Below are 15,388 nucleotides of genomic sequence, written 5' to 3'. Positions count from 1 at the left end.
TATGTTAAAAAAATGAATGCTGTTCACTTTTTGAGTGTTACGAATCAGAAAATTCATCATGTCACCCCCTGAAGAAGGCTAATGTGACATATAGACATCTGTTGTCTCAAGAATGAGCAACGTCTGTGTGTAAACTTACTGGTATATTAAATGCAATTAAACTGGAAACACACATTAATAATTTGCTCATACAGTTTTGGTATACACGGAGGTGTGAAACAGGACAGTAAATTTGTAATATTCTACATAACATCAGTAAACACTTGTAGCAAATATTTCAGATATTCTGGTAGCTGGTAGAACGTAGAAGAAGGATAATGAATTTAAGCTTTTGAAGTGTTCTTCCAGAGCCTATGTGTCCAAAAGCGGCACACAAGGGATTAGTCCAACATGCTATGTGAAAACTGCTATGAAATTTTTTATGCAAGAAGAGTACACCAAAAGAAAAGTGATGTCAAAATTTTTTCTGTTAAGAGGGACTACATGTATTATTTTGTGGTACACACAAAACTGTATTTAACAGTAGTTTATTCAGCCATTTCTGTCCAGTGTAGGAATCAGCAAATGAGCAAAAGTGGCTGTGACGAGAGCATAATGTTGTCAAGTACCATGGGAATTACGTGGGAACTGTAAATTTAATTTGTTGAAATGAAATACTACTATCCACATGCTTAGTGTGCCACTTCCCTCACTGACAGTAAATACCCTATGGCATGAGCGCGTAATATAACTGTACAATGTGGTCCAAAAGTCTGGAAATACCCTCATAAAATCCATATGGAGTAGCAAAGAGTAAAACAAAGTCCCTACACATGAGGAAGGGGAGGGGAAAAACTTACAGACTACGTCACCAACATGGTGGCCATCTTGAAAGCCGCCATCTAGGATTCGACTAAAAAATTAGACAGGTAGAGAATTTCACCAGAAAAACGAAGACATTGCTATTTTGAACACAGCTTTATTCATTCTCAGTTTAACCAGTTTGGTGTGGCAAAGCATAACCAATTATGTGTGGCAGTGTGTGTGTTACATACTGAAAAGGCATTAAGCTGATGTTACACGCTCCCGAGAGAACGGTTCGATATGCTGTCCATTACGTTGCAGTATTAATGCTATCTTCTGAAACCAGTCCTGTTGAACTTTGACCAACACATTCTGCTGAATTTGACTGCACACATCAACAGTTAGCTGCTTAAGATGAACCAGATCCTGTATTTTCACAGCATAAACCAGTCCTTTGATGTGACACCACAACAAAGGAGTTAAACCTGGGGAATATGGTAGCCACTCTGCTCCACTGCACCTCTATGACCAATCCACTTTTGGCAGAACTGCACATCCAGGTTCGCTTGCATGCTGTGTCCATAATGCAGTGGAACTTCAACATGCTGGAAGAGTTCTGGAAATGTCCCAGCCTCTGTCAACAGTGAGGGAAAAATTGTTACTGAACAGTACCTGATACAGGAAACAAGTGTTACCTGCAGTTGCTGCATCACCCATCCTGCGATGTGTACCCGACAGTCTGTGCCATGTTCAGGTCTTGGATCAGTTGAAGTTTGTATGGGTGCCGTTCATGCTGCAGTAAAATTCACAGTATTGGGGTAAAGCTAACCCCACATCCTTGCGACAGGTGACAAGTGCTCTGTTGCAGACTCTTGCTAAATGGTGCCAGCACACTCACTATCCTTGCTTTGTCATTGGTGGATTTTGATCTTCAAATGTTTGGTTTATCAACGACAGAACCTATTGTCCGGAATTTGGCCAAAAGTTTGTCAACTGCACTATGAGAAATGGGTAGTCTGGTCAGGTGGTGACTGTTGAAATCCTTAGCAGTGACCTGTGTGCTCCGTTCTCCTGACTTCAAGATAATTTTTGATGCATTCTTCATGCAGTTATGACATTTTTGTAATCTGTAAATGAGAAAAGAGCAGTTAAAACATGATCACAAGTAAATGTTACCTAATGTTTATATCTAAAAACAAAGATGATGAGACTTACCAAACAAAAGCGCTGGCAGGTCGATAGACACACAAACAAACGCAAACATACACACAAAATTCAAGCTTTCACAACAAACGGTTGCTTCATCAGGAAAGATGGAAGGTGCTTGTGTCTGTGTATGTGCGGATGGATATGTGTGTGTGCGAGTGTATACCTGTCCTTTTTCCCCCCCTAAGGTAAGTCTTTCCGCTCCCGGGATTGGAATGACTCCTTACCCTCTCCCTTAAAACCCACATCCTTTCATCTTTCCCTCTCCTTCCCTCTTTCCTGATGAAGCAACCGTTTGTTGTGAAAGCTTGAATTTTGTGTGTATGTTTGTGTTTGTTTGTGTGTCTATCGACCTGCCAGCGCTTTTGTTTGGTAAGTCTCATCATCTTTGTTTTTAGATATATTTTTCCCATGTGGAATGTTTCCCTCTATTATATTCTTATCTAATGTTTATACGCATGTAACATGTCGGGCGTGGGATTTGCACTTTGCACCGTTTAAAACTCCACTTCATGCCTTTTCGGTATGTGACACTCATGCTGCCAAGCGCATCACTGCTGCCACATATAATTGGTTATAACTTGAGAATGAATAAAACTATGTGCAAAATAATAATGTCTTTGTTTTTCTGGTGAAGTTCTGTATGTGTCTAATATGTCACATGGTCACCTTCCCATTGGAAATTTTAGAGTTGAATCCTAGATGGCCACCATATTGGTGACATAGCCTATAAGTTTTTCTCCCTCCGCTTCCTCACATGTAGGAAGTTTATTTTACTTTTCGATACACCATTCAGATTTTATAAGGCTGTTTAAAGACTTTTGGACCACCCTGCACATCATTGTGATAATTTTTGGATTTTGTACTCATGATGTAACAGTTCTTTGTTCATTTCTTATAGTCCTCACAAAAATGCAAAGTGTCTGTTGAGTGAGAAAAACAAACATTTACGGTACAACAGATGCACCTGAGACAAAAAAATGTAAAATCGAACGATGATTGCTACTCACCATTAAGGTGACCTGTTGTGTTGCAGATAGGTATAATGAAAAGACAGTTACACATTGTAGCTTTCAGCCAAAACCTTCCTCAGTCTTTTCTTTGTGCCTGTCTGCAACTCAACAGGTCAACTTTGCAAAAAAATGTAATGCATCTAGACATTTCTAGTTTTATTCAGCCCAAATTTGAATAGAGTAGGAAGATTGTCCCAGGCATTGTTTTGCATATTGTGCTGCGTTCCAGACAAACTTGATCAAATTCATAAAATATACCAATGCAAATTGATCATGCACAAATGACTGAAGTTTAGGAATACTGTTTCACTGATAAACCTGAATTGACATAAAGCCATTGGAAATTATATTGTCTATCAGTTTCTCAAAAATCTCTTTCCACTATCATCCTGAAAGACAAAGATATCAATATGTTCAGGCCAAGAGTCCAGCATGAATAATGAATTATTTTTTGCTGTTGGCATGACAATGATTAAATTGTAATGCTGAAAAATCATGCTTTCGTATTTTACTTGACTTTGTTACATCAATTAAAAGATTTATGCATGTGTATAGTCCTTTCCTAATTTTTGTTCTTAAGAAATAAAAGTGCATTTTGGATGCACTTTTTTGACAAAATCTGACTGATCTCGTTATACATAACAGTTGTGGAAATAACAGTAGCTTTGTCTTCAGATCATATATGAATTTCTTTACAGTTTGCCATTTTCTCTACATGTTAACTTGAAACTAAACCTTGTAATTTTGCTGCATCCTGTACTGTAAGATTTCTTGAACCTGCTCAACCAACTTGAGGAAACCTAGAAATCATTAATGTTCATGTCCATTTCAATTTAGAGTGCCTAATTTTGTGGGTCTTCATTGGTAACAGTACTTTGTTTGTCAGATGCAGTTTAAAATTTTTGCCCTAGTTTTTCTTTAATACTTTTCGAATTTTGATTTTGTGCATACTAATTCCATGTGTAAGTCTGTATTCCATTAGTACAATTCACATTCATATTGTATGAAATGGAACTTCTTGTGCATACTGCTCCTTCCTTTCTTTCCTTAAGCAAAAGTTCACAGCCTTTTCCGTGTTACTGAAAGCTATTACAGTATATTGTTTCTTTGCACTAAAAAGGTATTCTTGTTCTGGACTCGCGATCACCCAAAAATCTTCGCTCTAACTGCAGTTTCCTGAACTGTCGTAGTTTTTTCAAGTTTCCTCTGATGTTTCCAAAGTTTCTATCAAGATGTCAGCATCATTTGAATTAATGTCTTCAGGAGAAATGGATGATGTCAATCTTCATATTTCTTCTTTGTGAGACTTAGAATATTAATCGAATTCCACATTAATGTGAAAATTTAGAACCTGCTCAAAGTCAGGTTCTGTTAGTAGGCATATATGAATATTAATACAGTTTTATCTCTACTTTTAACACTTCAGGATACCACGAAAGGGTCAGGTAATTTTTGTTGTTTCTTTACATTAAATGGGTTGCAAATTTGAGAGATTTCTAGTTGTAAACAGTTGTTTTAGAGCAACTACTACTGAAAAATAAAGTTAACTTTGCAAATTAGATCATGTTATGTCATATTATGTGTTATAGTGGCTGGCACGAAAATAGGGCTTCAAGGTCACCTTGCCATCTTATTTTTAGTCTAGAATATGGTGGAGTACTTTCCAAAAGAAAATTCTCACTAGCTGCTAGGGAAAAAAATGAAAACTACCATTACAAGAAATTTTAGAGGGAAACAATTTTTTACTTCAACCTGTGGTAGTAACAGAATCACTAAACATACTCAAAGTTTACAGATGCACATGCTGCTTGTTTAATTTTGGAAATATAAAAGTATTCCGAGATAAAAATAAAATATTATAAGAGCTGTGAAACTGTGCCGACTGCATAGCGAAAAATGTAGTCACTGATGAATTTTCATTTTGTAGGGCTGCGAAGAAAATTCCCTCGAGAAAGTTTTTACTAAAACTACAAAATTATTTTTGGTAACATTTCAGACATCATTATTGTATCGTATCACGTATGGAGGCAAATTATTTCCATGATATTCTGTGCGCAGCAGCGCGCAAGTCTTTGTTGGTCGTCGCCAAGAGTTTTGTTCGGACGGCTTGCTTTAATATGACCAAGAATATTCCCTACTTCTCGAAAATATTTTACTGGCGGCTAATACATATCCTTCGTCATTGCATCCATCACTCAAAATGCCAACATATGTTATGCAAAAGTAATTGTAGTTATTTTGAAGCCAATATTTTCACTGAAATAGAGCAAAATATTTGTTCGAAAAGTTTTGTGAAACCCAAGTTTTATTTAAATTTGCTGTAAGTCTATTATTCTCGGCACACAATATGCGCTTGGTGTGCAAAAACCTCGTTTTTACTATTGCAATGTCCCTGTCTTGTGTTACAAATTTCATCCATCATTACAGTTTCTGAATTAAAAACCAAGCGGGTAGAGAAGACAGTGCATTGAAGTGACTGGCCAGAATAATCAATTTTATCACTGACATTACCCTGCTTTTCTCTAGCCATTGGATACTATCCTCTGTCATACTAAAGTAATACAGTTCTATGTTCTACCTTTTTGTAAAAGTCATCAAATATCATTGAGTTCTATTCTCTTTCTGGAGAATCAGAATAGGTGATGGGTCTGTTCTGACGTTACGGCACTGTTTATGTATACAGATGATATAGAAGCACCACAATGTTTTGTCATTTTATGAACTTCATTACCCTCACTACGAAACAGCTAGTAAATCTTTCTATGAAAAAAAGGAGTTAAATTTCGAATGTACAAATATACCGAATGCAGTAAGATTATGTCTGAATGTAAAGACATTCGATGCAGGTTTTCAGGAAAAACTGTTGTTAATTAATGCAGAATTGACAATCTTTTTTTAATTGACAGTTACTGTCGAGTAAACTAATTGCCGCCACTTGTGATAAATTAATCAGACATCTACTGTAAGGGAAAAACATTCGCAGTATGTTCTCTATAACTGAAATGAATAGACAAACATTTAAGTCAAGTCAGCTTTTTACATAGACAGCACTTACCTAAACTGAAGGATCTTCAGGCTCCGTCGTGTCTTCAGATTCATTGTCGCTTGTTTCAGCTAGGTGTATCATCACAGATTCCACTATGGTGTCTCTTAAACCCTGGTTCAAGAAATCAGTTTCTTGCAATGCTTCTGCGTGTTTTACTCACCTCTCCCAGTCTTGCTGAGTAACATTGTCAAGAGCTTTGTGTGTTAGCTTCTCGACATTAGCAAGATTGAAAGTAGTATTTCTTTTTGCTACTTCTCACTTTACTTGGGCCCATATCAATTGAATGGGATTATACTGGCTGTGATGTGGTGGTAGACGTACCACTTGGTGTCCCATTTCATTTGCCAGTTGATCTAATTTGTAAGTCTTTTTGGCACCTGCGATTTCTTCCTTAGACAGGAGTTCAGCCTTCATTTCATCAACTGAAAATGACACATTCTTTCACTTTAACCACTCCATGCTATCTGCCTTGCACCAATTTGAACGTGGCAGCTTTTCTATCTGAATGGAGTGGTAGTTTGTATTATCCATCACGATAATTGACCCTTCTTACAGTGCAGACAACAGTCGAATAAACCAATTTTTAATAACTTCTCTATTCATTTCTGAATGGTAATTGGATTGGCAAGAACTTTTTCCAACAGGAGGAACAAGTTTGGCCTCTGGTATGAAGCCTATGGTTAATGAACCAGCGTGGGTGATGATTAATTGGCCACCAATACCAGTAGGCACTTTCAAACTGTCGTTTACTTTCGAGTTGCGCCATATATACTAACTGGCTTGGTTCTGTGAAACCCAAGTTTCATCCAAGTACACTACAGGCCTGGTGTCTTCAGCACGCAAGAAGTGCAGTGTATGCATGAACTTTGCTCTCACTGCTGCAATGTCTCTGCGTTCCATTAAGAAATTCCGTCCATCATTACACTTCTTGAATCGGAAACCAAGGGAATGGAGAAGACGAAGAACGGAGGTCATTGAGCCCAAGTAATTAATTTTTTCACAGAGCTCAGCCTGTATTTTTTTTTACCCATTGGCTACTCTCCTCTGCCGTAGTATCCAACTACAGTTCTACGCACGAGCTCTTTGTTAAAATCGTCAAAGTCGGTTGATTTCCGTTCACATTCGTGTCCCTTTCTTGGAGAATTGAAACACTCATTCACGTCTGGAGATTCTGCCAATGACACAGATTTGCTAATACGGCCTACATTTCACTTGGAGACATCACATGCTTTAGCAGTAAGTTTATGAATTTGTGCAAAATTTGAGTTATTCCTTGCTTCTTCATTGTTAGCCAGATCAGTAAAAAACTTGAGTACATTCAATATGATAATTTTCGATTGCTTACGAATGTCTTTCTGCCCTTTATGCACACTGACCGGAGGAGTACTACAAGTAGGCCACTGCTCCTGCATTGTTGTTCACCACCAAACACATGTCAAAGCACCTTTCTAAAGACAGTAAGACACTGAGATCGGATGAGAACACTCGATATAGCACGGTAACACTGAGCTTTCAGCTGCTCTGACCTACCACACCTTTAACAGTACCTACATGGCGACAAAGCCAAGAGGCGAGCAAATCACAGCACGCAGCTCCAGTTGGCGGCAGGCAGCGGTCGTGACCTTGAGGGCTCTACTTTCGTGCCAGCCACTATAGCCAACGTGCTGTCAGCCGCAGCTGTGCTCTAGTAATGAAGTGCATCTGCAGACTGCTCTGACTCCACTAGGAGAGTACTTCTCACTAACAACCTGGCCGGCTGTGATAATAGCAGTTTTCAACATTTTAAAAAGAGCTAAAATTTTGACAGTATTTGCTTGATTGTAGTCTTTTCATGCAAAAAATTGCGGATCAAGTTTCCACATCTGAGACTGGACCATTCCCTCATCAGTTGTGATAGAAAACCATTTTAATGATATAATTTGATCTTTTATGTAACCTATATGCTATAGAGTAGGTTTATCTGTGTGTGTTTGCTTCTTAATTCACTCCATCCCTAGTTTACAATAAACTTCACTGGCCAAAAAATTAATAACCCCCATGAGACAACACCCCCCCCCCCCCCCCCCCAGCCATGGTAATGATCCCACTTTGATGAGGAAGAGAGCCCACAAGTTATTTTTTCAGGTATGCTGTATCCAACTGAAGCAACTCTTATAAAGATACGTGATTGTAGGGATGTTGATTGCTATGTTACACCTGCTGTTCCAATTAAAATCGGGTGACATAGTGAGCCAGTTGAGTACCTAAGTGTTCGCCAAAACAGTTAAGTATGCATGCTGCTCTGTGGGCACCACCATTGTCATCTTGGGATACAATATATCCATGGCATACTCATCATGGTGATATAGAAGAAATAACGACACTTGTTCGCTGAGAATGTTGAAATAAACTTCATGGTTCATGTTCATGATAACGTGAACAAGTGGGCGCAGGTTGTGCTATGAAAAACAGCCCCTCAGTGTCTCAGAACCACCTTCAGCCCAATCTACATCCTCCTCACATTGTGGATTAAATTCATTGGGTTGACTGTGCACTTGATGCTGGGAAGGAACTGTTAATTCCAAAAGCTAGGTTAATGTCATCACTTTAGTTTTAATGTCAGCAGTGTAAACATTTCATCTCATAAAATTAAGTACTGGCCAGCAATTCTTCTCATGTTTACCATTTCAATATAGTAAAGAATAGAGTTTTGTAATGGTGGTGTAGCTGGAGGGTGGATACTTATGTTATCACTTACTAATTTACACTACCGTGCAGAATCAGGATACACCTTTCTCTTTGGCATGCTGTGCTTGCAGTGCTGTTGGTATCTGACACATGACATTATGTCTGATCACTAAATTCTGATTAAATGACTGTACAACATTTTCAAAAGAAAACTTTGGAGCTAGAAAGCTTGCCAATGGTCACTATTACCTGTGAGACACAAATAATGGCTTTATGAACACTTATTTTCAACCCTGAATTTCTGTCTCAAGATCTAGATCAAAATATTGAAGTTGGTTTTTCTGAATCCTTGCAGATTCTGCTGATAATACCAAAATCTTGTACATTTAAAGAAATAAGAGTGATTGTTACTCAGTATTTTAAGTTTATAGGATTATGTTATTGTCTTCTGGTATTACTAATCTCTGAGCAAATCTACTAGCCAAGTTGTGCTGCTTTTAGTAGAGTGAAACATTTTCAATATGAAACTTCGGCTATATTCCTGTTCTTACCAATAAAAGCTTGCTTCCTCTGCATGGAAAGAAACTGAACTTTTTTCCCCAAGTAGTGCAAAACACACACACACACACACACACACACACCAGTTTGTAACTTTGTTTTTCCCCATAACTGTTCTTATTTTGCACTCAGCCTAAGAGGTAGTAGTTTTCACAGTGGTACTCAGCATCTCTCCAAGGATGCCTTATTACTTGAAGTTTCTTTGAGAATAATAACTTAGCCTGGAAAATAAATTGTTTACTAAGCAGTAACACACTTGGCCAATTGTTCTCGTGTGAAACATGCTACAATGGAAACATCTGGTGGGAAAGGGACGGATCTTAGTATATCAAAGTTTTCATTCATTTTGTAAGAAACCCACAAAGATATACCAGGTGCCCAGATATAGAGGAAACTAACAGACTTTGGAAATAATTCCACATTATTAAGACTTTTGTCTGCCTACCTTCCTACCTCAAGTTCATGTAAGGAAGTCACTGATTCATCCTCTCATCCATCTTTTTCCATGTGGTTTATCAATCTGCTGCATGCATGTTTGTGTAGTTCTTAATGTTCATATTTTACTCTCAAGAGTAAATTGCACTTGTGTTTTCACTCTGTGTTCCTACCTAAAAAACAGAGTACTATTGCATGCTGTCGCTTATAACTGTCGAGTTTCCTATGATTACAAGGAAACATGATGGCTGGATCATACTTATCTGTTAGGAGATGAAATTCTTAGAACAGCCAGTAGACACACTTCAAAAGCAGGAACAACTATCCTAACTTTCAACAGGAAGGAAAGAGGGATAGGTTGGTTGAGGTTAGAAAGGCAAGGCAGTTCACTCAGGCTCCAGGCTGAGGGGGGTCCATTTGTGAAGATGGGGGGTGGCAGGTCCTTTGTCTTCCATTGTCCTTGCAATCTAGAGTACAAGTGACTTACTCCTGCTTTCTAACCTCTCTCAGCCTATCTCATTTTCCTCCATGAAGAAGAAGCTAACAGATCTGAAAGCTAGGATAGAGGATAGTTGTTTTTGCTTTATACGCATCTATCAGCAGTCCTTAGACACTCACCTCCTAAAAGTATGTACTAGCCAGCCATTCCATCTCTTAGTCATGTTATAGCTTTCTCACATGAATTTTCCTTTTGATGCAGTATTTTGTGATTGTTAAATTAGGACAGATGCTTAATATCCTGCAGATTGATTCTGTATCTGCACTCGTGATGTTACACCATTCCCATTAAACATTTGTAGAGGTTGTAAAAGATGCTCTGTTGACAAAGTTTTTGTAGGGATGTTTGTCTGAAAATGAACTGTTTCCATGTTATAAGAAGACAAAATCAAGCCACATTGTTAACTCTTATGAAAATATTAATGATTTGTAAGCAAATAATGAAATAGTGAAGGAACACCAACTCACCATGTAGTTGAGGTGTTCAGTAGGTACATCAACAGGACTGAAAATGTTGCTAATTTTTTGGACAGTGTCCTCCTTCAAAGCTAACTATTACAAAGTGCATGTGAATGTGCCCACAACACATGCTCCCCCCCCCCTCCCCCCCCCCCCCCCCCACACACACACACGTATGCCTTACATAGATAAATTGTCTTGACTGACAACATTGTAGTACTGTGGATTGACTTGGGTGAGGGGTTTAAGGGTTTTATCAGGTGGAGTGAGTGGGGTGTGAAAGGAAGTGAGGAGGGTTGGAGGGTGGCACTGGTCAGCCCCTCTGGCACAGGCAGAGGAGCTGTATGTAGCACACAGTGATGTCGAAGAGTGGACTGGTAAGGGGAGACAGAACAGAGGAAAAGACTGCAGATACGAAGGCATGAACGTAGAGTGAATGAAGGGAAGGTGGTGGGGGATTCTTTACAAGAATTCTCTTGCATTCAGTTATCACTTGCCATTCAGTCATTAATGTAGATGGTTCAGTACCACAGTTTGTAAGCTTGTATATGTGTGGTCAGAATATACCAACATGTTTTTAATTTATAGTTAAACGCAACGTAATTGGAGAGAAGCTTGACAACTGTATTGGCAGTGTTTTCCATGTCATGAGATGCCAGCACATACAGATTTTTGCTGCAGTACAGAAGTGACCAAGAGAACAAGGACATTCATAGTCAACAGATCACTTGGTGCTCCAAGGACTCTACACAGTGTCACCTTTGAAGTGGATGTATTTCATTGACTTGAATAGGACCTGAATATAAATACAGGAACCATTGCACACAATATGATTGTGCCTCACTGTACTGTGTAAAATGTTCTACATGAACAGCAAGTCCATACTTATACCACCAGAATGTAGTGGCTATGGACTCAACAGGTTTTGCATCACATGGGAAATTATGTTCTAGATTGTTACACAATTGTATGGATTTCCTCAGTCTGCAAAGCAAATTCCATTCACTATGATGTAACTGGATAGATAAAAAAAATTTACTCACCAAGCAGTGGCAGGAGAAAACATACATAAAAAATAATTTTACTTATGCAAGCTTTCGGAGCAGTGGCTCCTTTTTCTGGGAGAAGGGTTGAAGGGGAAGGAAGAGGGATGAAGGAAAAGAAAGGAGAGGTTTAGGAAAAGGGGTAGAGTTAGAAAAAGTTACCCAGAATCCTGGGTCAGAGGAGACTTCCAGTCATTTTCCTTCACCCCTCTTCTTTCCCCTTCAACTTTTCTGCTGGGATAAGGAGCTAATGACTCCGAAACCTTGCATAAGTAAAACCTTTTTTTATGTGTGTGCTCTCCTACCCCCACTTGGTGTGTAGATTTCTTTATCTATCCAATTACATTATATTCTCAAAAATTGATTATTTTCATTGTTAAATTCCATTCACTAATTTAGCAAATTTTTCTTTGTGAGAGATCTATTTTCAACAGCGGAAACAGCCACATTTGGAATGAAGTTAAACCTGATTCCACTCATTTCTGTGGCTTCTGACACCAATCTATGGACATATATAATTGATGACAGTTCGATATGGGCATACATTCCTCCACCTCACCAACAGGTTTAGAGGCACTTGCTTTTTTTACTAGAAGAACGTTGAAAAAGGTAGAGGTATAGCTGAAAATATGCAAAGAAACATGGGCTCAGCTCCTTAGTACACTATATGAACATTATATTCGGGAAATTATGGAGAGCTTGAGGTGGACCATGTGCTTGCTCACTAATGTTACTCAATATGAACCTTTTGATTTTCTCTTGTGGATCTTCCTGTGGTTTTGTTTATGTGACTGCTGTGTGGTCAAACGAAGAGCTAATTCCACAGGTTATGGTTGTGATTGGAGTGATCCACTTCATACCAAGCATTTTGATTATGCCAGGGTGTATATGCTCTGAGGCAACTGGGAAATCTGGGAAAAAAACATGAATTTTTTCACCTGGCAGGAAACCAGGAAAACCCCCAGAATTTTTTAGAATTCTGAAAATCTTTCGTTGCTTTAGTCTACAGTGTCAAAGCCTTTAGGACAAAAACAATGCATTTCTTCATAACAGTAAAGTGCTGCCGATAAGCATGATGTGACAGTTGTTTACATTAAGTTTGTTTTAGCAGTTGCCAGCAGGCTCATTGGCATGCACAGTTGAGTTGCGTATGGGCAGTACCTGTTCCCACTTCCGGCTACTTGAAGTGCGTCTGTTAGCTTTATCAGCAGTAGTGACAAGCAGCCAAATGCTATCCTGCAAATTTATTTATTTATTTATTTTTGGTGCGCCCAAGCTGCCAGATTCATGTATGTGCTGAGCAGTCTGGGTTGTAGTGGGGAGGGAGTCCGTCTCCACATGAGCCACGTTTACGTTTAGTGATTTTGGTGTTTCCTCCTCATTTGCAGCTCTCACATCAAACGAAAACAAAACAGATTTCTGTGGCTGAGGGTTGTCAAGTGAATTAAAATAAATTCTTGTAATTATGAAAGGCTGAAATATATTATTAGTTTCAGTTTTCTGATTTTATTTTATTTCCATGTTTTGCCAGGGATTTCTGGGGTTTTTCCTAGTTTTCTCCCAGATGAAAAAATTCCTGGGTTTTTCCCAGATTTCTCAGTTGTCTCAGAGCATATACACCCTGAGTCAAGCATTAATCGCCTTGCAGAACAATGAAGTTATTTTTGTCAGTTTGCTAAATAAATGTGATTTTTGTCAACCTTTTCCACAAAGATAGTCAGTTTATTAGAAACAAGGTGTTTCATTCAACACTATTGGGTAGTTTCACTTTTCACTGAATTTCATGTGCACATTTTCATCTTCTGGCATGTATGGCATTATGCCACAATAAAGAACCAAGCATGAGATAATGCAGTACTGGTACTCCAAGAAAATTTGTATCCCAGAAATCGCACTGAAAAGCTTGAAATCAATTTGGGCCTACTTCAGTGTGAATCTGGACATATGAACGTGCACTTTAAGCTGAAGTATGCTTTTTAGTATGGTTTACGAAATTCTGATGCTCTAGCATCCTATGATGATATATTTCCTTTATGACGTCATGTAAGATCTCTTAATACTGTATATACAAGGTTTTTCGAAATGAAGATATGGGTTTTAAGGCTTTATAGCACATATTACATTCACCTTACAGTTATAAATAACACACCAAATGAAAGAGAAACAAAAACGGTTTTTCTTACAATTGTTCAGTGTGAACACTGATCACACATCGAGTCAATGGGCGAGTTGTTCTGAAACCTTGTGCAGTGTATCAGGAATAACTGTTGCAATAAACTGTTTCTAAAGACGGAAGATCAGCTGGTATCAGAGGCACATACACATGATCACATCAGATCATGTGTGAACATGGAAGTCATGCATAAAATGCTGTGTCAACTGGCCCCTTACGCCCAATCCACCAGTCGGATACAACGTTGTTTAACCAGTTGTGTACTGAGCTATGCCAGTGAGGCGGTTCACCATCTTGCTCCGAAATAAAGATGTGTTGTTCAGCTTCTCCCTGTTGAGACACGGGCCATAGCTGTAGCACATCAAGATAAGAAACATAAGTTACAATTGATTCATCGAAAAATAAAGGCCCATAAAGTCTCCCGGGGATATTTCTTAGGGCTAAGCTTGAAAGACTCGCACTCGTTTAACACTTTTTTTAGTCACTTTTTGTCACTCCCTACTCTTCCCAGTGCGCACAGGTATACAAACAAAACTGTTTGAGTTGTTCTTTCATTTGGTGTATTATTTACAATTGTAAATTGAACATAATAAATGCTACAACACCTTAAAACCAGTATGTTCATTTTTAAACAGCCTTTATATGGGCTTCCTATGTCATAGTAACTGCCCACGTGCAGTAACGCCTGTTTTCTGCTGCTCTCTGGCAGCTCCTGAAATGAACGTATTTCTAACAGGTTGTGGGAAAATATTCTGAATTGTGCTTCGAAAAGCGTTACCCTCAAAATAAATTTCCTTTTACGCAAGATGAATTATGTTACGTGTGAGAATGTTGGATGAATCTCTTAAATCACAGAGCATTTGACTCTCATTTAAAACTCAACAAATTGAGGACCAGCCACTTAGAAGAATTTCCTGCTCAGAAGATAGGAAGAAGTGTATTTTCACCTGGGAAAAGTTCTTTTTAACCAAGAAATCTGGGACTTTTTTTCCTTGCCTGCATATACACCTTATATGTGCATCAAAACTTAATGTGTGGATACAGTTTGTACGACAAATATGGTGATTGTCATGTAGGGAAATTTTTGACATGTACTGCCAAAGGAACATCGCTTGCAGTGCAAGAGTTAAGAACATAGAAGATTTTATTGTTACTTTTTATGGAGAAAATGCATGTTTCTGGGTATATGTACTGATATGTATAGTTTCATCTAGTGACCCTTGTCTACATCCTCTTGTGAGATTGTTGGTATCCTGTGTATCCTCTGTAAACAATTGTACAGTGGCATTGTGGAGGGTACATTGTACATATATTAGCCCCTTCCTTTCCATTTCTTGTTTTCGCAAAGACAAAGGAAAAAATGGCTGTTGGTGTGCCTCCATATGTACTATCATTATCGTATTTTCATGATCCTTGCACGAGATATACTGTTGTATCTCTCCCCAAATGTTGAGGAGGATCGTTTAGTAGCCTCTATAGGGGGCAGGGCATGGACATTGAGATGTGA

The 15,388-nt window shown here is 38.5% G+C and overlaps 1 protein-coding gene across 2 annotated transcripts in view; it reads left to right on the top strand.

Annotated features, from left to right (window-relative positions):
- The window catches only part of LOC124615398 (methyltransferase-like protein 25B), a 95,364-nt gene that overhangs the window by 33,645 nt on the left and 46,331 nt on the right, over positions 1–15,388 (top strand). The gene's annotated exons all lie outside the window — the stretch shown is intronic.

This window comes from Schistocerca americana, chromosome 5, assembly GCF_021461395.2.
Source record: "Schistocerca americana isolate TAMUIC-IGC-003095 chromosome 5, iqSchAmer2.1, whole genome shotgun sequence".
In the NCBI taxonomy this organism is placed as follows: Eukaryota; Metazoa; Arthropoda; class Insecta; order Orthoptera; family Acrididae; genus Schistocerca; species Schistocerca americana.
This window is presented reverse-complemented; position numbering and strand designations above follow the sequence as displayed.